Source organism: Gorilla gorilla, chromosome 7 (assembly GCF_029281585.2).
Source record: "Gorilla gorilla gorilla isolate KB3781 chromosome 7, NHGRI_mGorGor1-v2.1_pri, whole genome shotgun sequence".
Classification (NCBI taxonomy): domain Eukaryota; kingdom Metazoa; phylum Chordata; class Mammalia; order Primates; family Hominidae; genus Gorilla; species Gorilla gorilla.
In genome coordinates this window covers 52,029,242-52,054,606 of record NC_073231.2, presented here as the reverse complement: position 1 = coordinate 52,054,606, position 25,365 = coordinate 52,029,242, and the positions used below count along the sequence as shown (strand labels likewise).

The following is a 25,365-nucleotide window of genomic DNA, read 5'->3' as shown; positions in this document are numbered from 1 at the left end:
GTGTTGGATTTCCTTTTCTTTTCTTTCCTTCTTTTTTTTTTTTTTTTTTTTTTTTTAAATGAGGGCGGTAATAGAACCCGAAAAGGTGGGGGAGGTGCTTAGCAGTTAATACAATTAACTGGAAGACAGCTGAACTGGTGAGGAGTAGGCTTCAGTCGGTGCGGGCGTGATGAATGAAACTGGCAAACTGAGAGACTGCCATTTGGTCACTGGACGAAAGGAGAGTCCTTTGCACTGCAGACCCCACATGTTTTAGCAGGAGAAAGGGACGGAGAAAGGTTCGGAAAAGCACACACGTATTTGCGGAAGAAGACTATAGCTCTGAGCTGGTTTTTTTTTTTTTTTTTCCTCTCTCGCCATTAAAGAATTTAAGACAAAAATACAGTAGAAGGAAGAGCGCGAGGACACGAGAAAATGAGAACAAGAGATTGAAGCCTGGCACCAGCAAAGCGTCCCGCGGGTTGCCAGGGTGCTGGGCAGGGGTGGGGCGTACGGACCGTAGTCACAAGTGGAGGCCCTTGCGGAGGGACTCCCTTGGTCCCATCCAGTTCAGGGAGCACTGACCGGCGGCGAGAGTTCGCGGGAGGGTCGAAGTGCCCCCGCCTTGCCCCCGCCTTGCCCCCGCCTTGCCCCCGCCTTGCCCCCGCCTTGCCCCCGCCCCCCACGTCTCCCAGAAGCAGCTGTAGCTGTTCTTAACAGCTTGGTTTGGGGTGAGGGCTTGGTATGGGGAGGAGGTTACGTGTCAGTGTCTGAGAGAGGCAGAATCGCGGCAAGTGGAAGGGGCTGCACTGGAGATCGCGGAAAACCTAGCAAAGACTGAAGAGAAGCAAGTGAGAACTGTGGAGAACAAAAAAATAATGCGAGTTAATGACCCTGCAAAAAAAAGGGCGCGGAGGACAAAGGTGTGGTCCAATAGGTCTTTTGGGAGGACGGGTTTCACATAACAAGATTTGCAAGATCTCCTAAGTTTTTTTGCCCAACTTTAACGTTGATCTGTCTTGGACGATAAGACCATTGTTTCAATTGAAGCTCGCACTGTGGGGTGCAGAGTCCTACAATTGCATTGATTTTTTTTTCTGCCAAAAATGTTAACAAAGGCAATCCATGCAAGAGCGAAATAAAATTGATGGAACTACCAGATTTCTTTTCTTTGCCTTTAGTTTAATGATTATTGATTATACATAATCCTATATAATTTTTTTAAAGGCAGAAGCATAAAACCTTCTGCAATGCAGTGTATTAATTGCATCGAAAGAATCATAAAATACATATATTTAGAGTGTGTGTTTTCTCTCTACTCTCCTAGAGTATAAAGTACAATTAGCCTGGGAGAATAAATGAATTGTTTTTAATAAATACTGTTTTAATTTGTTATTTTAAAATCCCCAAGATTTTAATAATAATAAAATTAGGAATATATGTAAACTTTCTGCAGAATTAGAAAATAAACTCAAATGGATATTTATCAAGTGCCCCCTAACCCCCACCTTTTAATGCTCACCAGCAAGTTATGCGCTGAAGAATTTTAAGTGATAGCAACATGTCTCATAAAAGCTTTAGGTCCCCTCACCAAAAAACAAGCACCACCATGCTTCGTATTTTATTGAATACATATGACATACACTGGCATTAGCTTAGATTGCAGTGAAGAGTAGTGCGTTTTTTAAGGTTTGATGTTTACTTTAAATAATTGAAGGGAGAAAAATGGATAATAAATTCTCTTTTAATAAAAGCTGGATGTAACACAGTTCCTTATGCAACAATTTTGATCATGATAGAGCTTGACTTTGAGAGTACAATTATACGTATTTCACAAAATTGGAAGATTTTACTAGCGTGTAGCCTATCTTGTTTCATGTTAGAAAACCAGTGCCACCTGTGAAATGGACATTGTTGACCTAGAGACCGTCCGTTCTCTTCTAGGACCTTACTCAATAGTTTTCACAGGAATTGATTTGGGTCAGAGGAGGTGCCCAGCAATCTGAACATATTAAGAAGCAGCACAAATGTTTGCTACAATTTTAATTTCTGGGCCACATTTTGAGAAACTGAGCTAAAATCTCGTTTTACCACTCACAAATTGAAATTGGCAGCTCCATGTCTTGTCATCTATGCTTTGTTGTGTTGAGTCAGTGTAGCTGACACAGGCTTCTTTCAGTTTGGAAAATATGCGGTATCTGATAATATGTCCCCCTTGTGGATAGTTTAAGTTAGGAATGTTTTAAGAAAACTTAATTGGTATGAGATACTTTAAAGATAATCTATGAATGTTTTTTAAAACAATAGCAAAAAGTAACCTATTCACTGATATTGAGAATACTTGTATCCTCTTTTTTACCTGTAGGGCTTATTTACCTAGTTTGTTCACTTAGTTTATTTCTTACTTAGTTTATTGCTAATATTTTATGATTTGAGATGCTTATTAAAGTGTTACATGCAGTATGGTGTTTCAAAATTCATTTTAAATTTAAATTAATTTTGTTTCCAGCTGACTCAGGTGAATAAATTTGTACTACTTTTAAATTTCATTGAAGATGTTTTGGAGCATTACAAAACTATGCCTAAAAATCATTGCATTAGAATTCTGGGCAATGATATTCTGATTAGATAATATGAAGGTGTAAGATGAAAAATACATTTCACAAACTTTCTAATTTTCGTAAGATGTAATGTTTTACATCTTACAAGATAAATATTTGTAATATATATAAATATTATATATAGTGGAATATATATATTCCATGTGTGTTTGTGTACACACACATTTTATATGAAGAAATAGAAACCTTTTAGTTTCTCCCATTATTGATTGGAAGAGTGCTCAGGGCAGTTATATATCTTGGTTCAGGCCTGATCACACTCACAAGAGTGTGAAATCTTAAGTTACTAAGAAGCCAAATAGTGGGGATCTTCATAAAATCACCATAGAATTTTTAAATTTGTGTACTGAAGATGTGGCAAACAAAAGTCACTACATTTCTCTAAGTATGGTATGACCCACTCCAAATAGAATGGAATCACTATCACCTTCTCTGTTCCGCTCAAAGTGCTTCTACTCACATGGTGTAAATTTGCATTAACTGATTTGGCATATATGTTATAAAATGGACGTATCAAACTTATGGTCAAAGCCTGCATCACTTATATATTTTGCTGTTGCCCAGCTTGCTCTTCTCTGGTACCCCACTGCACTTCTTCCAGCCATGTATGCAACCCTGAACTCCAATTTGCTGCCAACCCTCAGCAAGCCCATTATTTCACTTTATTGACCTCCCTGATCATATCTAAAAAATGCCCCTTGCTTTTATCAGAGAGCTGTAGTGTCTGCGGAGATCTCCTTTCATTGTTCCCCCTCTCATAAGGATCACAGCCTTGGGCTACCTGTTATTTAATACGTGAAAAGAAATATTTTTGTCTAATTTAGGCAGGCTTATGATTGTTTAGGGCAGTTGTTTGGGGATAAGAAGGATACTAGTTACTCACTTATGGCCAGAGGTAAAATTCCCCTCCAGAAAGATATTTTAATGTTTAAAAATAATTTGTCGTTAATAAAGGTAAAAGTGTCATTTTAATAAAAATGATTAGCAAAATGCTTTTATTAGAGAAGTAATAAAATATAAGCTTGGTAGTTATAATATGTTCAACTTAAATATTGTAAATATATTTTTTGGAGTAATGATTGTCAGGTGATCTTCCCCAGTGCTCAAAGTTATGAAGACTTTTCCTGTATCAAAATTTGCATTAATCTTTATAATCTCAGAGCATTTAGAGGAGGCAGAAGACAAAGAAAGCAGTTCCATTTTATAAAATTTTGCCTAGAGTCCAAGTTAAATGTTGTCATTGATTTACTTCAAAACAGTTTTTTAAAATGTTACTTTAATTAACATGTTTCTATTACCAGCCCATTTATTTTTCATTTCTGCCTTAATGTGTTTTATTTTCATGCAGCTTTTAAATAGCTTAATAAAGTGACCCAAAATTCAATTCAATAAATCACTATATAACCTTAGAAATAGTAATATGTACATATACCAATATGGCATCAATAAATTTGAAAAAAGAAATAATATTTTGGGCAGGCATGGTGGTTCATGCCTGTAGTCCCAGCACGTCGGGAGGCTGAGGCAGCTGGATCACTTGAGGTCAGGAGTTCGAGACCAAAGACCAGCCTGGCCAACACAGTGAAACCACATCTCTACTAAAAATTCAAAAATTAACCAGGCATGGCGATGCACGCCTGTAATCCCAGCTCCTCGGGAGGCTGAGGCAGGAGAATCGCTTGAACCCAGGAAGTGGAGGTTGCAGTGAGCCAAGATTATGCCATTGCACTCCACCCTGGGCAACAGAGTGAGACCCCATTACAAAAGAAAAGAAAAAAATAGTATTTTAATGTTTGTGGGTCTCTCTTAAGAGAATGTGATTAATGGAAATATGAGACTACAAAAATAACATAGGCTTTCCTCCCTTTTTTTTTTCATAATTCAATTAAGAAGCCATGAACCATACAAAGAGAACAGCTAAGACTACAGCTAAGACCCATATGACAAGGAGAGCTAAGTTCGGAGTTCACCTGGAAAGTATCAGAGCACAATTAAAGAAAGGGGCTGAGTGGGCAGTGGCCTGGCAGGATCAGAAGATTTGTTACATACAAGGTAGGGGCAGGGTATTCAGAAAATAATTAAATATATTGAAAAAATATATATTCAAGTCAGCCTTCTTACTGATGGACATAGGAGTCACAGAGATAGTATAGGGGAAGCTAGAATGAACCTTGTTGTGTTGGATTGAAATTGGAGGTGTTGGTCTGATCTCATGACTTTCAATAATAGAAATAGGTATAGATGTAATAGAAACAAATATAGATTTGTATGTATTTACATATACTTAAGTGCATATACCTACATTTACTTCCCAACTCTGTCTACTGGAAGGGCCTGGGAATAACAACATCCTTGTAGCAATGAGCACACCTAGCATCCACATTTTGGTTTCTAACTACCATTCTCCATTAAGTAGAACCAGGTGTCCTTGAAGAAATGGTTGATTCCAGGTTTGGGGCTAAGCAAGGTTTGGAGTATCATATGTCAAAAAGTAAGGAAGAGCTCAAAGAATAGTAGGTATGTATCAAAGGACACAGGATGTGCCTACCCCTAAGACAACTTGAGGGTCAAAATAAAGAATGATAGTAACAGATTATTTTACTGAATAAAATAGGAATATTTTACTTCACTGGGATCTAATGGAATGTGGAATGTGCTCAATTCATGGGGAGAAGAGAAAACTTTGCCTTATAGTAGAATGCCAACTAATAAAAGTAGAAGGATGATGGAATTAGAAAATTACTACTTGGCAACCATCTGAAAGATAATTCAGGCAAGAAACATTAATCAATACTAAAATTAATGGGTAAAAGTTGGATAAACAATAAGATGTTACATAATCTCTAAGTATCTTCCTACAAAATACTTGTAAATTATAAAGGGAAAAAGTGACTTTATAGTAAAGAAACCTGGCAGACACTACTTCGTTCAAGTGATGGGTTAAAGCAATATTGTATGCCCATGATAGGATGCATTTAAAACAACACAGCATTGTTTTGTGATTTTCCTGACAATCATGTATAACCTGAACTGAATAATGAGAAAATATCTCACAAAGCTAATAGAGAAAATCTACAAAGTAACTTTTCTAGAGTTTTCAAAAATGTTAAAGTCATGAGGGTCAAGAGAGGCCTCAGACTGAAGGGACATGGCAACTAAGTGCAAAATATGGTTCTAGATATAATACTTCTGTTATGAAAGAGATTATTGGGAAAGTTGACAAAATTTGAATGTGGTCTCCATGTGAATGGAATAAGGAATTATTTGTATTGTTCCTATACTTTTTCTATAATTTAAAATTACCTTAAAAGAAAAATTACTAAAAATAATTTGAAAGAGCACCTAGGAAATCAGTATTTGCAAAATAGTTCACCTATTGGGTTTCTTTAAACAGTAAATTATGTGAATGTAGTTCAGAATTTCATCAATGTTTATACAAGGAAATGGCTTATACAATAAATAGCTACAAATCTGAGTAAAGACAATTTGCAATTCTGGTTAACTAAGCATATGCATTTTCCTCTTCTCCCTCTCAAAATCATTTTGAAATATCTGAAAAAAATATTTAAACAATAAATGCATAAGAGTGCTGGAACATAAGAAAGAGTGCTGAGGGAGACACTTTCTCCTTTGTGTACAGAATTTCTTTATTACGAATGGTGGCATCTTCTTTGCACCTATATATAGTCAGTGACACAGAGTCAATGATGTGTTTTCTTAGTTTTTCTGCTGCTATTACACAATGCCTTTATTTCTCACAGATCTGGAGGCTGGGAAGTCCAAGATCATGGTGCTGGCATTTGGTCTGGTGAGGGCCCTCTTACTTTGTCCTCATATGGCAGAAGGCAGAAGGCAAGCTAGCCCAACACTGTATGAAGCCTCTTTTAAAAGGTCTCTAATCCCATTAATGAGGGAGCAGCTTTCTTGGTCTAATCATCACTTAAAGACCTCACTTATAAACCCCTTCAGATTGGCAACATATGAATTCTGAAGGGGCCACATTCAAACCACAGCATATGTAGTGAAAATATTGTTTGGAATTTCCTGGAAAGTACCTTAAAATGCATTGTCTCAGTTGGAACAGGCTCGTCATATGCCCTTCCTATTGTCTAGAAGCCTGTTTGTAACTCCTCTTCTCCTTACTCCTTCTGCATCTTCAGGCAATGACTGATCTCCTTTTTGTCACTATGGATTAGGTTTCATTTTTTAGAGTTTCATGTATATGAAATCACACACTATGCAAATTTTTTGGTACATCCTCTTTAACATCTTTAAGTTAATAATTATTAACCTAATTATTTTAATATTCATCCATGTTGCAGCATGTTACCAATTTTTATTTCCTTTTATTGCTGAGTTGTATTCCGTATGGCTATGTGCTTTCATTTTTCTTATGTAAATACCTGGAGTGGATTGACTGAACCATATGGTAGGTATATGTTAAATTTTTAAATAAACTAGCTATTAAAGTGGATGTACAATTCTACATTTCTGTGAACAGTGTATAGGAGTTCCAGTTGTTCCATATCCTCACCTAATCTTGGTATTGTCAGTCTTTTTAGCCAGAAACCCATTAGCCATTCTAGTAGGTTTGTAATGATATCTCATTGTTATATTAATTTATACTTCTCTGATCTCTAATGCAACGAATTTTCTTTTCTTGTGATTATTTGCCTTCCGTATATCTTTGGTGATGTGTCTGTCCAAATATGTTGCCCATTTTTATTTGGGTTGTTTTGGGGGTTTAAGAATTATATGTTCTAGATCCTTTTCATTTTCATATAAATTTTAGGATGATTTTGTTAATTTTCATATAAAAATACCTGCTGGAATTTTGATTCAGATTGTGTTGAATTTATAGGCGCTGTTAGGCAGAATTGACATCTTAACAACTTTTAGTCTACGTAGAAAATTAGAGGGTATCTACAAAAAAGAGACAATAAATAATAAGTAAGTTTATTAAGGTTTTAGATGCAAGGTATCTTTTACAATTACCTGTTTATGTAATAGGTAATCAATTACATATTTATGTTCAAGCAAACAACCATCAGAAGTTAAAATAGTAAAAGTACCATTTATAATGGTATTAAAATATGAAATACTTAGGAATTAAATTTTAAAAAGATATGTAAGACCCCTACACTAAAAAGTATAAAAACTCTTAAAAAAAGTTAAAGAATTTCTAAATAAATGGAGAGTTGTGTTCTTATTTATGCATAGGAAAACTCAATACTATTAATATGTTGAATTATATATGCTACCTGACTTCAACAGTCATTAAATCAGTTATAAGTAAAAGAAAAGGCAGTGCAGTATTGGTGTAAATTGAAATGGATTATTACCTAAATGTAAAACCTTTTTTCTTCTCAAAGAGAGTGTAGGAGATAATTTTTGTGAGCTTGGGTTTGGAAAATATTTCTTAAATATGACAGAAATATATAAACTGTAAAAAAATCAATAAAATGGACTTATTTAAAATTAAACATTTGTTCTTCAAAAGACATTGTTAAGAAAATGAAAAGGCAAACCAAAGATAGACTATATATCTGAAAAAGGACTCCTGCCTATTATATATATACAATACTTTTGTTAAAACACTATGATAAGAAGAGAAAAAACAATTCAATAAATAAACAACATAATTGAATAAACACTTTTCATAAGAAGATGTATAGGTGGCAAAGTAAGGGAATGAATAGCTGCTCAATATCATTAGGGAAATACAGCTAAACCCACCACCCATTTATTAGAATGTCTAAAGTTAAAAAGACTGACTTTAATAAGCATTGGTGAAGATTTGAAACAATTAGAACTTTTATATACTGATAGTGGGAATGCAAAATGGTCCAACCACTTTGGAAAAAAGTTTGGCAAGTGAGGTTTATTTCTAGTAGCCCCAAATTGAAAATAGGTGGATTGATACGTTATTGGATAAAAAAATTGCATACATGCATATAATATAATACTATTCTTAAATAAAAACATGAATTAATGATGCACGCAGTAACACAAATGAATCCTGAATTATGCTGAGTGAACAAAGCCAGAGGAAAATGAGATGAACTAAGCAGAAGTTTATTTTCTGAAAGATTAATAAAATTGACCAAGCTTTAGCAAGACTGACAAAGGAAAAAGAGAGAAATCTCAATTCAAAAACGGGAATGAAATGGGAGATCACTATGGACTGCGGACATTAAAAGAGTAATAAGGGAATACTAGGGATGACTCTATGCACATAACTGACAACTTAATTGAAATAAACAAAGTCTTTGAAAATACAAATTGGACAATTCATGGAACACGAAGTATATAATTGAATTGAATTTGCATTTTGAAAACTCCCCAAGAAAAGATCTTCCAGCCCAAACCAATTCAATGAAGATTATCATCAAATATTTTAAAAATAATCAATACTAATTCTATACACTCTCTTCCAGGAGAGGAGGAAATACTTCCCAGTTTATTTTATGAAGCTAGTTTTACCCTTTTGCCAAAACCAGACAAAAACTGTACAAAAAAGGAAAACTACAGATAAAATTCATTACATTATGAATATAGACACAAAAAACCTTAACAAAATTAACAAACAGAATTCAGAAATAAAAAAAAAAAACAAACTTATGCACTATGACCAAGTCAGGTTTCTTACAGAGGTGCAAGGATAATCCAATTAGAAAATCAATGTAATCAACTGTCTTTGTACCTTCCAGCTGCTATAATGAAAATACCATAAATTAGGTGACTTATAAACCATAGAAATTTATTTCTCATAGTTCTAGAGGCTGGAAGTCCAAGATCAAGGTGCCTGGCAGATTTGGTGTCTGGTGAGGGCCCACTTTCTGATTCGTAGATGGTGGCTTGTCTGTGTGTCTTCACATGGAAAGGGCAAAGGAACTCTCTTGGGACTCTTCTAAGGGTGCCAATCCCGTTCATGAGGGTTGTCAAAGTACAGAAGTAGTTCAATGGAGGGAGGATAGCTTTGTCAACTATCAGTGCTCCTGGAGCATTTGGATATCCATTGGCAGAAAACCAAAGCTCGAACTCAGTCTTACACCTTGTATAAAAATTAACTTAAAGTATATCACAGATTTAATGATGTTATTTCCCACATATATGGGAAATCTAAAAAAACTGAACTCATAAAAGCAGAGAATATTAATAGAATACTGGGTACCAGATAATATAGTGTGGATGTCCCCTCCATATCTCATGTTGAGATGTAATCCCTAGTGTTGAAGGTGGGGCCTGGTGGGAAGTGTTTGGGTCCTGGTGACAGATCCCTCATGGCTTGGTGCTGGCCTCACGATAGGAGTGAGTTCTCATGAGATCTGTTTAAGTGGTGTGGCACCTACTCCTGTGCCCCTCTGCCCATCCTGCTTTTGCCATGAAACATACCTGTTCCCACGTCACCTTCTGTCATGAGTAAAGCTCCCTGAGGCCGTCCCAGAAGCTGAGCAGATGCCAGTGCCACACTTCTTGTATAACCTGCAGAACTATAAGCCAATTAAATCTCTTTTCTTTAAAAATTATCCAGTTTCAGGTATTTCTTTATAGCAATGCAAGAATGGCCTAACACATCAGGGGTTGAGGGTGGAGTGTGTGAGGAGAAAGATTGGAAGATGTTGGTCAAACAATATGAGGTTTCAGTTAGACAGAAGGAATAAACTCTGGGCTCTATTTTATAGCACAGTGGCTGTAGTTAACAATTATGTATTGTATACTTGAAAATTCCTAATGGAGTAGATTTTAGATTTTTACCACAAACAAAAATGATAAGTATGTGAGGTAACAGATATGTTAATCAGCATGATTTTGTCATTTCATAATGTATAATATATCAAATATCACATTGTACATTATAAATATAATATTTGTCAATAAAAGTTATAGATGTAAATTTTAAAAAACAAAACTTAAAAACAAGGAAATTCTAAGGAAAGTTCTTAGAGATCTAGAGTTACACTTAGACTTGACACCATAAGCACAGTCTATAGGAGGACATACTGATAAATTGGACCTCAGCAAAATTAAAAACTTTTGCTCTGTGAAAGACTGTATTAAAAAGATTAGAAGATAAGTTACTGGTTAGGAGAAAATATTTTCAAAGCACACATCTAACAAATGGATAAGATCTATTTATAGAATACAGAGCTCTCAAACTCAGCAGCCCCCTCTTATCTGTGGTTTCAGTTACTCATGGTCAACCATGACCCAAAAATACAAAACAGAAAATTCCAGAAATAAACAATTCATAAGTTTTAAATTGCATATCATTCTGAGTAGCATTATTAAGTCTAACCCTGTCCCACTCGATTTGGGTGAGGTGTGAATCATTCCTTTGTCCAGCGTCCCCACACTGTCTATTCCACCCACCCACCTGTCAGTCACTTAGTAGCAGTCTCAGTTATCAGATTGACTGTTGTGGTATCTCGGTGCTTGAGTTCAGGTACCCCTTATTTGACTTAATAATGGTCCCCAAATGCAAAAGTAGTGATTCTGGCAATTCAGATATGCCAAAGAGAAGTCTTAACGTGCTTAAGTGAAAAGGCGAAAGTGCTCTCCTTAAAAGGGAAAGAAAAAAGTCATAGGCTGAGGTTGCTAAAATATACGGTAATAATGAAGCTTCATGAAATTGTGAAGAGGAAAAGAAGAAATTTGTGTATAAGTAGAGTTTGGTACTGTATATAGTTTCAGGCATCCATTTGGGGTCTTGGAATGAATACCTGCAAGATAAGGGGAGACTACTTGTATAAACAAAACAAAACAAATTAACCAACACTCCCTCTAATAATCTAAATGCAACTAGAAAATGGGTAAAAGACAAGAAGAGACATTTCACATAAGCGTCTATACTGATGGTAAATAAGCACATGAAAAGATGTTCAAAACCATTTGCCATTAGAGAAATACAAATTAAAACCACAATGAGAAATCACTACACACCTATCCGAATGGCTAAAATGAAACTGAGACCACCAAATGATGGTGAGGATGAAGAGAGACTGAATCACTTGTGCTTTGCAGGTGAGAATATAAAATGGTCCAATCACTCTGGAAAACACTTTGACAAATTATTCTATTTTATTTTTACATTTATTTATTTATTTATTTATTTATTTATTTATTTATTTATTTGACAGGGTCTCACTCTGTGTCCCAGGTTGGAGTGCAGTGGCATGATCTTGGTTCACTGCAGCTTCTACCTCCCTGGACTCAAGAGATCCTCCCAACCTAGCCTCCCAAGTAGCTGGGACTACAGGCACATGATGCTCTATGCCTGGCTAATTTTTTTTTTTTTTTTTTAAGACAGAGTCTCGCTCTGCCGCTCAGGCTGGAGTGCAGTGGCACAATCTCAGCTCACTGCAACCTCTGCCTCCTGGGTTCAAACGATCCTTCTGCCTCAGCCTCCCGAGTAGCTGGGATTACAGGCATGCACCACCATGCCCAGCTAATCTTTGTATTTTTGGTAGAGACAGGGTTTCACCATGTTGGTTAGGCTAGTCTCGAACTCCTGACCTCATGATCCGCCTGCCTTGGCCTCCCAAAGTGCTGGAATTACAGGCATGAGCCACCATGCCAGGCCAATTTTTGTATTTTTTGTAGAGACGGGGTTTCACCATGTTGCTCAGGCTGGTCTCGAACTCCTGGGCTTAAGCAATCTGCCTGTCTCGGCCTCCCAAAGTTCTGGGATTACAGGTGTGAGCCAACATTATTTTAAAGTAGATATGCAACTACCAAATATCAGTGTTCATACTCCTGAACATTTATCCCAGAGAAATGAAGATTTATGTTAACACAAAAACTTGTACATGATGTTTCTAGAAGTATTATTTACAATAGTAAAAAAACTAGGAACAACCCAGATATGGCTGAATCGTTAAACAAATGTGGCGCATCCATGACATGGAATACTATTCAGCAGTTAAAAAAATAAGCTATTAATGCATGCAAAAATCTAGGTGAATTTCCAGAGAAATATGCTGAGTGAAAAAAGCCAAATGAAAAGTTTACGTTTTATATGATTGTGTGATTACATTTATAAAATAGTGACAAAATTTTTATTTGTGATTTCTGGGTGTCAGGGATGGAGTAGGGAAGTGAGGAAAGTGAATGAAACAATGTAACAACATCAGGGATTCTTATTGTGATCAAAATGTTCTATATCCTGATTTTGTCAATATAAATACCCCAGTTATGATATTCTTCTATAGTTTTGCAAAATATTACCAACGGAGGAACATGAATAAAATGTACATGGGATTTCTTTATATTGTTTCTAACAGCTGAATATGAGTCTACAATTACTTCAAAATATAAAGTTTAATGAAAAATGTTCCCAGCCCAAAATATAGTTTTTAACTTTCAAGAAAGTAGACAGGGTTGCATAATAGAAAGAATAGAGCAAATTAGAGAATTAGTTAATTGGAAGGTAAAGTAATTTGAATATACAGATAGATTGGATAAAGATAAAGAAGTGAAAAATCTAAGAGCAAAATATGTGTTAAGCAAACTTTTTGTAATTTTTATTGGGGAGTAACTTGGGTAGTGATCTGTGATATTGATAGAAAAATATTAACATACGTGTTGAAAATTTAAGAGTAGTCTCTAGAATATAAGTGTGTTGCTTCCAAATAATTAGAAACATAATACCAAAAGTAAGTAATATTTAGTTAAATTAACAAGTCAAGAATAGCACATTAAAGACATCACATGAGAGAGCAAGAGAAATAGAAAACAAAAGGAGATACCAGAAGCAAGTCCAGACAGAGCAGGAATTTTAATAAATATAAATGTATTAAATTATTTTATCAAATCAAAGATTCCTAGATTGGCTTAAAAATCTTTGCGTAATCTGTATAAAAGACACACCAGGAACAAGATGATACAGAATGGTGAACACAAAGGAAAATGGAAAAATATTTACTAATAAAATAATAATGGGACAATTGATATTGCATTGCTAGTATCTGAAACAATAGAATTTAAAGTGAGGTACATTGTATTTGTTACAGAGATTTAAAAATATTTATTATATATAAGTACTCCATGATATACTTTAAAAACTTTTATGCCCATAAAGTAAAGCTTTGAAATATGTATAGAAAAGCCAAAAAGTACAAGAATTCATAGTAGGCAGACTTAAAATATTTCCCTTAGGAGTACATATTAAATTGGTAAAATAAGGAGGAACTGAATAACCAATTTATAGGCCTGACAGTTAACTATATAAGCTTAAAAATACAAGGAAGAATCAATATTCATAGTAGGAAAATTTAAAATATTCCTTTCAGGAGTACACCTATCAAATTGGTAGAGCAAGTAATTAATACAGAAAGGAATTGAATAACCAATTTAGAAGCTTGATTATACATACATACATATATATACATATATACATACATGTGTGTATTTATACATATATACATATAAGTGGGTATATATATTTTTGTGTATTATATATATGTGTGTGGTGTATGTGTCAAGGTACAGAAACATTTTCATCAAGTAAATTTATACATTTAAAAAATACACACATGGCATTTAGAAAAAAATTTACCATGATTTAAGCCACAAAGAAAATACTAACAAATGTATTAACTTAGAAAACTGTACAGGCCACATTTTCTGACCACAATGCCCAGTTGTATTTAACAACCAAAGCACACCTTCCTGAATAACACATCTTGCTCCACCCTGTCCCCCACATCTATGTTAACATTGTCCTACGTTAGTAAAGAAATCAATTGTTTTGAAATTGTATTGAATGAAATAGGATATGTTATTTATTTCAATATGTATGCAGAACTGCCTCAATACCACTGATTGAATGTGTATTCTTTCTTAGTTGATTGGAAATATGATATATTTTACATACTAATTTCCCATATTAGAGACTTTCTGAGAATCCCAAATCTCTGCATTGAAATAAACATATTTTAATAATCTCCCTACCTTTTTTTTTTTAGAAAGATCATATTGTTAGAGAGGATTTAGGTTCACAGCAAAATTGACAGGAAGCTACAGAAGTGTCTCATATGCTACCTGCCCCATGCAGGCACCAACCTCCCTCATCACAACATCCTCCACCAGAGTGTAACATTTATTACAATTGATGAACCTACATTGACACATCCTTATTACCCAAAAGTCTATAGTTTACAGTAGGGTTCACTCTTGGTGTACATTCCATGGGTTTGGACAAATATACAATGATGTATATTCACCATTATAGTGTCATACAGAGTATTTTCACTGTCCTAAAATCCTCTGTGTTTTTGCCTATCTGTCTCTCCCTCCCCCATAAATCCTGGCAACCTCTGATCTTTTTACTATCTCCATATTTTTGCCTTTTCTCAAATGTTACATAGTTGGAATCATACAATATGTAGCCTTTTCAGATTGGCTTCTTTCACTTAGTAACTTGCAGTTAAGGTTCCTCCATGTCTTTTCATGGCTTGATAGCTTATTTCTTTTTTAGTTTTGAATAATATTTCATTGTTTGGATATACCATAGTTTATCCATTTCCCTACTGAATGAAGGAGATTTTAGTTTCTTCCAAGTTTTGGCAATTATAAATAAAGCTGCTATAAACATCCATATGCAGGCTTCTACATGGACATAAGCTTTTTAAATTTTATTTATTTTATTTTTAACTTTTATTTTAGGTTTGGGGCCACCTGTTAAGGATTATTATATAGGTAAACATCTTTCATGGGGGGCTGTTATAAATATTATTTCATCAGTCTGTATTAAGCCTAGTACCCAATAGTTATCATTTCTGCTTCTCTTCCCCCTCCCACCCTCCACTCTCAAGTAGACCCCAGTGTTTGTTGTTTCTTTCTTTGTGTTCATAAGTTCTTATTATTTAGCTCCCACTTAGAGATGAGAACATGTGGTATTTGGTTTTCTGTTCCTGTTTGAGTTTGCTAAGGGTAATAGCCTCCAGCTCTGTTCATGTTGCTGCAAAAGACATGATCTCATTCTTTTCTTACGGCTGCATAGCATTCCATGGTGTATACGTACTACATTTTTTTAATCCAGTCAGTCATTGACAGGTATTTAGGTTGATTCCATGTCTTTTCTATTATGAATAGTGCTGCAATGAACATTCTTGTGTATGTGTCTTTATGGTAGAATGATTTCTATTCCTCTGGGTATATTCCCACTCAAGGGATTGCTGGGTCAAATGGTAGTTCTCTTCTTAGGTCTTTGAAGAATCACCACGCTGCTTTCCACAACGGTTGAACTAATTTACGCTCCCAACAGTGTATAAGTGTTCCCTTTTCTCCACAACCTCACCAGCATCTGTTGTTTTTTGACATTTTAATAATAGCCCTTCTGACTGGTGTGAGATGGTATCTCACTGTGGTTTTGATGTGCATTTATCTAATGATCAGTGATGTTGAGCTTTTTTTTTCATACGTGTGTTGGCCACATTTATGTCTTCTTTTGAGAAGTGTCTGTTCATGTCCTTTGCCCACTTTTTAATGGAGTTATTTTTCTCTTGTAAATTTGTTCAGCTTCCTCATAGATGCTGGATATTAGGCCTTTGTCAGATGCATAATTTTGAAATATTTTCTCCCCCCTCTGTAGGTTGTCTGTTTACTCTGTGGATATTTTCTTTTGCTGTGCAGAAGCTCTTAAGTTTAATTAGATTTCATTTGTCAAGTTTTGCTTTTGTTCTGATTGCTTTTGGTGTCTTTGTTATGAAATCTTTGCCCATTCCTGTGTCGACGGTGGTATTACCTATGTTGTCTTCTAGGATTTTTATAATTTTGGGTTTTACATTTACATCTTTAATCCATCTTGAGTTGATTTTTGTGTATGATGTAAGGCAGGAGTCCATCTTCAATCATCTGTATAGGGCTAGCCAGTTATCCCAGTACCGTTTGTTGAATAGGGAGTTTTTTTCCCCATTGCTTGCTTTTGTCAGCTTTGTCAAAGATAAAATGGTCATAGATATGCAGCTTTATTTCTGGGCTCTCTATTCTGTTCCACTGGTCTACGTGCCTGTTTTTATACCAGTACCATGCTGTTTTGGTTACTGTACCCTTGCAGTATAGTTTGAATTTGGGTTATGTGATGTCTCCAGCTTTGTTCTTTTTGCTTAGCATTGCCTTGACTATTCAGGCTTGTTTATGGTTCCATATGAATTTTAAAATAGTTTTTTCTAGTTCTATGAAGAACATTGTTGGCAGTTTGATAGGAATAGCATTGAATCTATAAATTGCCTTGGGCAGTCTAGTCATTTTAATTATATTGATTCTTCCTATCCATGAGCATGGGATGTTTTTTCATTTGTGTCTTCTCTGATTTCTTTGAGCAGTGTTTTGTAATGCTTGTTGCAGAGATCTTTCTCCTCCCTGGTTAGCTGTATTCCTAAGTATTTTATTTTTTTTTTTTTTGTGGCAATTGTGAATGGGGTTGCCTTTCTGATTTGATTATCAGTTTGGCTGTTATTGGTGTACAGGAATGCTAGTGACTTTAGTACATTGATTTTGTATCCTGCAACTTTGCTGGAGTTGTTTATCAGTTGAAGGAGCTTTGGGGCTGAGATTATGGCATTTTATAGATATAGAATCATGTCATCTGCAAAGAGACAGAGCGTGACTTCCTCTCTTCCTATTTGAATGCATTTTATTTCTTTCTCTTTCCTGATTGCCCTGGCCAGGGCTTCCAATACTATGTTGAATAGAAGTGGTGAGAGAGGATATCCTTGTCATTTGACAGTTTTAAAGGTGGATGCTTCCAGATTTTGCCCAGTCAGTATAATGTTGGCTGTGCATTTTTCATAGATGGCTCTTAGGCTCTTATTATTTTGAGGTATGTTTCTTCAATACCTGATTTACTGGGAGTTTTTAACAGGAAGGAGTATTGAATTTTATCAAAAGCCTTTTCTGTGTCTATTGACATAATCATGTGGTTTTTGTCTTTAGTTCTGTTTATGTGATGAATCACATTTATTGATTTGCATATGTTGAACCAGCTTTGCATCCTAGGGATGAAGCCTACTTGATCATGGTGGATTAGATTTTGATGTGCTGCTGGATTCAATTTGCAGGTATTTTGTTGAGAATTTTTGCACTGATATTCATCAAGGATATTGGCTTGAAGTTTTTCTTTTTTTACTGTGTCTTTGCCAGGTTTTAGTATCAAGATAATGCTAACCTCATATAATAGGTTGGGGAGGACTCTCTCCTCCTCAATTGTTGGGAAATATTTCAGTAGGAATGGCACCAGCTTTTCTTTGTATATCTGGTAGAATTTGGTTGTGTTTCTATCAGGGTCCAGGCTTTTTTTAGTTGGTAGGCTGTTTATTATGGATTCAATTTCGGAGCTTGTTATTGGTCTGTTCAGGGAATCGATTTCTCCCTTGCTCAGTCTTGTGAGGGTGTATGTGCCCAGAAATTTATCTATCTCTTTTAGGTTTTCGAGTTTGTGTGTGATAGTTTCTGATGGTTGTTTTTATTTCTGTGGGGTCAGTAGTAACATTCCCTTCATCATTTCTTATTATGTTTGTTTGGATCTTCTGTCTTTTCTTCTTCATTAGTCTAGCTAGTGGCCTATATATTTTATTAATTTTTTTCAAAAAAATCAACTCCTGGTTTGGTTGATCTTTTGAAAGGTTTTTTTCTGAGTCATTTTCCTTCAGTTCAGCTCTGAGTTTTGTTATTTCTCATCTTCTCCTAGCTTTGGGGTTGACTTGTTCTTGCTTCTCTAATTCTTTCAGTTATGAAGTTAGGTTGTTAATTTCAGGTCTTTCCAATTTTTTGATGTGGATATTTAGTGCTATGAATTTCGCTCTTAATACTGCCTTAGCTGTGTCCCAGAGATTCTGGTATGTTGTATGTTTGTCCTCATTATTTTCAAAGAACTTCTAGATTACTGCCTTAATTTCATTACTTATCCATGTAACTGCATGATTTTGAGTGATTTTCATAGTCTTGCTTTTTTTTCTATTGTGCTGTGGTCATAGAGTGTGTTTGGTATGATTTTGGTTATTTTGCATTTTTTGAGGATTGTTTTATGTTCAATTATGTAGCTGATTTTAGAGTATGTGCCATGTGGTGACGAGAAAAATGTATATTCTGTTGTTTGGGTGTGAACACTTCTATAAATGTCTATCAGATCCATTTGGTCCAATATTGAATTTAGGTTCTGAATATCTTTGTTAATATTCTACCTTCATGATCTGTCTAATACTGTTAGTGGAGTGTTGAAGTCTCCCACTATTATTGTGTGGGAGCCTGTGTCTCCTTGTAGGTCTCTAAGAACTTGCTTTATGAATCTAGGTACTCCTGTGTTGTGTGCATATATATTTAGGATAGTTAGGTTTTCTTGTTGAATTGAACCCTTTACAATTATGTAATGCCCTTCTTCATCTTTTTTGATCTTTGTTGGTTTGAAATCTGTTTTGTCTGAAATTAGTTTTGTCTGAAATCTGTTTTGTCTGAAATTGTAACTTCTGCTTTTATTCTGTTTTCCATTTGCTTGGTAGATTTTCGTCCGTCCCTTTATTTTGAGCCTATGAGTGTCATTACACTTGAGATGGGTCTCTTGAAGACAGTATACCGTTAGGTCTTGCTTTTTTATCCAGTTTGCCACTCTATGCCTTTTAAGTGGGACATATAGTCCGTTTACATTCAAGGTTAGCATTGATATGTGTGGATTTGATTGTGTCATTTTTCTGTTAGCTGGTTATTATGTTGGCTTGTTTGTGTGGTTGCTTTACAGTGACACTGGTCTGCGTGTTTAAATATGTTTTTATATTAGCTGGTAGCAGTCTTTCCTTTCTATATTAAGTGCTCCTTTCAAGGTCTCTTGTAAGGCAGGTCTGGTGGGAATGAATTACCACAACTTTTGCTTACCTGAAAAGAATCTTATTTTTCCTTCACTTAAAAACCTTAGTTTGGCTGGATATAGGATTCTTGGTTGAATAATTTTTTCTTTAAGAATGTTGAATATAGGCCTCCTATTTATTCTGGCTTGTAGGGTTTCAGTTGAGAGATCCAATTAGCTTGATAAGGTTCCCTTTGTATGTGAACTGCCTTTTCTCTCTAGCTGCCTTTAACATTATTTCTTTCATTTTGACCTTGGAAAATCTGATGATGATGCATCTTGGAGATGATCTTCTTGTGTAGAATCTTGCAAGAATTCTCTGTATTTCCTGAATTTGACTACTGACCTCTCTAGCAAAGTTGTGGAAGTTTTCATGAACAATATCCTGAAATATGTTTTCAAAATTGCTTGTTTTCTCTCCCTCCCTTTCAGGGATGCCAGTGACTCATAGATTTGGCCTCTTTAAATAATCCCATACTTCTCAAAGGTTTTGTTCACTCCTCTCATTCTTTTTTCTTTATTTTTGTGGATATAAGTTTTCAATTCCTTTGGGTAAATACCAGGTAGCATGACTGCTGGACTATATGGTAAGAATAGGTTTAATTTTGTAAGAAACTGCCAAATTGTCTTCCAAAGTAACTGTGCCATTTTGAATTTCCACCAGCAAAGAATGAGTTCTGTTGCTTCACATCCTTGCCAACATTTGGTGTTGTCAGTGTTCTGTATTTTGACCATTCTGATAGGTGTGTAGTGGAATCTCATTGTTTTAATTTATAATTCCCTAATGGCATATGATGTTGAACATCTTTTCATCTGCTTATTTGCCATCTGTATATCTTCTTTGGTGAGCTGTTTGTTAAGGTCTTTGGAACATTTTTGAATCAGACTTTTTTTTATTGTCGAGTTTTAAGAGTTCTTTGTATGTTTTGAATAACATTCCTTTATCAGATACATTTTTTTGCAAATATTTTCTCCTACTCTCTGGCTTGGCTATTCATTGTCTTGAATATTCTACCAAACATTTAAGAATAATTTTTGGTATTCAAAATATTAGGAAATCTGAATTAACAGAGCTTGAAGAGGAAGCACATATGTAACTCTTTATTCAATTCACTGAAAAAAGTTACATTATTATATTAAAATGTGGGCCTACTGAGAGTTCAGAGACGTGAAAACTATGTCTGATATGTCATTTTGAAAGCAAATCACGGAAACTGGAAACATGTGCTCTTGCTAAGGCAGAGATGTTGTTTTGGTCGCTTTTCTTTTTCTTTTTAGAAAATGTAGACATTTGCTAAACAATAATTTTTATAGACATTATGCAAAGTTATCCTCAAATTTCAGTCAGAAACTGCTCCATTTACTTGCTGTGTTAGGCAGCCTCCACTCCTGGCTGTCAAGTTGCTGGGGAAAAGTGATCCAGCTTTCATGAATGCACTCCTTTACGCACATGATTGTCTCAGGGACCCTTCCTACAATTTTTTATTCTGGACTTTCATTCAAATTTGGTAATATTGCAAATTGAAAGAGCCTTTTGGGTTCGAAATGTGTTAAAATATATCAAAGTGAAAAAGAACTCTTTAAACCAGCAATTTAATTGTAGGAATGTATTTTAGAGAAATATTTGCACACATGCAAAACATTTACAAGGACATTAATTGCAAATTATACAAGATGGTCAGAAGTTGTGAACAATAAATATGTACAGATAGTAAAATAGCATCTTTTTGAACACAAATAGCTGTTAAAAAGGATCAAATAAATATCCATATACTCAATGCCTATATTGACATGGAATGGTGTCTATATTTTTAAGGGACTGAATCTTGGAATGCTTATATCTCTTGCAACATAATGAAGTAGATAACTGACAACAATTCCTTATTAAATCACTTAGAAATTACCTCCTTTTAAATGTACAGAAGTTTAAAATACAGTAGGGAAATCCATGGGCTAGACATAAGTAGGAAATGGGTCATGAGCCTGGGAGTTTGACACTGAATCCACACCTGCTGAGCATGTGTGCTTCATCTCTTGAATTTTGAGCATAGGGTCTTAATGGCTATGTAAGGGACAGAAAATGTGGCCTTGGACCTAAACAATGAAGTATTAGAACTGCACTCCCCCACAAGGGACGCCCACATATATAATAAAAGTCTAAATAAATGGATGAGCACTATAATACAGCTAAAGAAAGTGATAATGTTTTGGAGGGATGGGGGAAGTTTAACTATTTTGGTAATATTTTCCAGTAGTTTTATGAGTGATGCATACATGATTGTTACATTATTATTTATATATTTTTATGTCTCAACTATAATAAAAAGTTATGGATGTGTGTATGTATGTATTGTGTGTATATATATGTGTATTGTATGCATATAAGTATGTGTGTGTGTATATATATACACACATATATGTGTGTGTGTGCATATATATATATATACAGTTGATATATATATATATATATATATATATATATATATATATATATAGTTGATCCATATTCTTGGGTTCTGCATCTGTGGATTCAACCAACTATGGAATGAAAATATTGGAAAAAAATTGCATCTGTAATGAACATGTACAGACTTTTTTCTTCATCATTATTCTCTAAACAATATAGTATAATATCTATTTACAGAGAATTTACATTCTGTTTGATATTATAAGTAATCTAGAGGTGATTAAAAGCATACAGGAGGATGTGCATAGTTTATATGCAAATACTATGCCATTTTATATAAGGAACTTGAGATCTGTGGGTTTGATATTCAAGTGAGGTCCTGGAACCAATCCCCTTCTGCATCTGAGGGACAACTGTGTATATCAAAACAAGATGTCTATATGTGCTTGTATTTGTGTATGTGCTTGTTGTTTGGGGAATTAACATCAAGTTGTTTACAGTGTTTACTCATACATAAGGAGAGAGAGGAGTAGTCAGAGGGTGACTTTAATTTGTGCGCTAAATTATTTCAATGTTTTAAAATATTTATATATTACATGTATATTTTTCAATAAAACAAAAGTATGAGATTAGTTAGAATTACAGATATTTTAACCATAATATTGTATAGTTCAATTCTGTAGAACTCACTGTTGTAGAAAACTTATACCCAATTTTATTTGAAAGATAACAGACCTAATAATCATAGTACTATTCTAGGCAATTTATTCTTACAGACTTTTTTTGTTTTTAGAGACAGGATCTTATTCTGTTGCCCAGACCGGGGTGCAGTGGTGTGATAATAGCTTACCACAGACTAGAATTCCTGTGCTCAAGCAATTCTCTTGCCTCAGCCTCTCAAAGCACTGGGATTGCAGGTGTGACACACAGCACCCAGCTGAGAATATTTTTATTTTGAAATAAAATAATGCTGAAGGCACTTGGGTTTCAGAGTGATGGGGCTGCATCATCCTTCCCTGATTGACTGCCAGACTTTAGTGGATGGATATGACTGATCTAAGTAGGGCTTCTCTTTCTATGCCATTCCTCTGTGTCTCCTAGAGGTCACAGTCTATTGAGATAGAGAGGGCTTACCTACCATCAAGGGTGTGTGATTACCAGGTATCTGCGGACAAAAGATATTTGTTCATACATTATATCATGCCGTGTATCTCAAAGTAGATCGTAAAGTCTTGAGGGTGGAAAACAGGTGTTTTGCTTCGTGCTTCATTGTGCATCTGTGCAATAGCCCTGCACAGATGCACAGTGTACAGATACTGTAGCGTCTAGGGGAGCATGGGCCATAAAGCAGGAGCTCAGCAAATATCTGTTGAAGTAAACCAAGCATTGACTTGTGTATGCTTTCATCCTATTTGGATAAAAAAAAAAACATTGAAAATAGAACCAGTTAGCAAATAGCATCTTAATATTTATTCTTTTAAGATCTAGAGAAAAATAACCCCCATCCCATTAAGTTACCTTTATGTACAGTGGATATATTTTAATTATATACTTAAATACACAATTAGCTTTCAGCCATCTTTTTCTCTTTTAATATTTGCTTTCAAGAGAGGGGCTGAGAAATAAATTAACACTGAACTGAAGCTCAAAGTGTAATGTATAACCCCCCTGCCCCACCACCAAACACACAGACAACAAGTGCATTTGCCTTTAATAGGGAGGAAGTTGCATGACACAGCTATATCTGGGAGATAATCTTTGGGAATAACTCAGGTTTGGCAATCTGTCTGCTTGACCCTGAGCAAGTGATTTAATCTCTGTTAACATTGGAGTCTTCATCTTCAAAATAATACCTAATGGGGACACTGTGAGGAATTTATGAGGTGAAAACAGTTTGAAGAGCCTAATTCTGTGACTGGCATTTGGTGGACACCCAATACATTTTGGCCAGCAAAACAGTAGATGCTGTTGCTTCTCTTCTATTAATATTAATGGCCCAGTGACAGACTAGGTGGAGAGATCTTTTGAAGGCTGCCTTCTGGTATCCTGAGATTAGAACTCAGAGTGTGCATCTGTTCTTTTAGGTTGTAGCTCTGGTATCTATAGAAAAGATATTGGTGATGGTGTAAAAGAGAGCAGTACTGGGCAGGGCAAAGTGTATGTGTCTGTGTTCATCAGTGGGAGCAGAGGAAGCCTAGCTTGCTCCTGCATCTCCACAGTGACAATATGCTTTGGCAAACTTTGGAAACATATCATATAATTAGAAAAGAATCCAGAATATGTCCTATCATCTCAGAGAGGCAACTTGGATCACCCTTAAATAGCACACACAACTCCAACTCCCCTGTTTCTCTGTAGCATAATTGTCTTTGTTTTTCTTCACATCATCATCTAAAATCATCTTGTTGGATGTATTCCTTTGATTACAGTTTATATTCTGTTTATTCCTGCTTGAATATAAACTCCTTCAAGGTGGATATTTTGCCAGTCTTTTAAATTGCTTGTATCTTCATGACCAGAAAATGTCTGCTACACAGTAGATGTTCTTCTAAAGAGTTGTCAAATGCATTTATGAATGAAAAAAATCAGGGCAAGCCTGTCAAATCTGAAATGTATGGTTTATGTGTGAATATCATTTGTCACTACAAGTCTGAGAATATTCTTAGCAGTTTATGGGAGACTTTATTTTCTGGAAAATTCATTCAGACTTGGATATCTTTTCAACAGCTATTAAGTTCTTTGGTGCATGGTATTGGAGACTTCATTTACACCAATTGGTACATATTTATTGGGTACTATATTATCTACCGAGAAAAATAAACACAAAAACTCATATGTATGTAGAAACTACTGGTATATTTGGGACATTCCCTACTATTATATCCTGACAATTTTACAAAAGCCTGCCTTGATTTTCTGTTTATATGCCTGCTCAATTTTCATACTCATCAATACATTTCATCATTGTAATATTAGAAGCAAGAAATTCATATTTAAATTGTGATTTAGATTTGGAGATTAGTTTTCAGAGATTCAGAGATTAATTTTCAAGAAATTTGCCATGAAATTAAGTATGTGAACTGGATAAGGTAAAAGATTTATTAAATAAACCAGTTTCTGTTGTTTTGTTCCTGGAAGTTCTTAGCAACAATAAAAACATCTAAAGATAAATTACTAAAATTATGTAAATGATCTCATTGGTATATGTAGTATTCTACATGAAATATACTGATAATTTTAGATTGGAAATTTTCCCTTTAATATAAAAAAGATTCCTTTTGAGGTATAGCCCAGCGAATATAGGAGCATATAACTCCTGCTGTTCCTTCACTGTTTGGAGATATTGATCTAAATTCATAGTGACAAGCTAGATTGCAGTGAGAAGACATTTTATTTGTCTATACATTGAAACAATATATCTATTCATATGAAGTGAATTTCATAAGATTTATCATAATTGTATGTTTTTGAGATATTATCTTTAATTTTCTTTTATTTCTAAGAATTCTCTCTAGAAA

General features: G+C 34.9%; 1 protein-coding gene across 5 annotated transcripts in view; it reads left to right on the top strand.

The window, feature by feature from the left end:
* Positions 1–25,365, top strand: part of C7H8orf34 (chromosome 7 C8orf34 homolog) — a 486,354-nt gene that overhangs the window by 1,369 nt on the left and 459,620 nt on the right. The window lies entirely within an intron of this gene.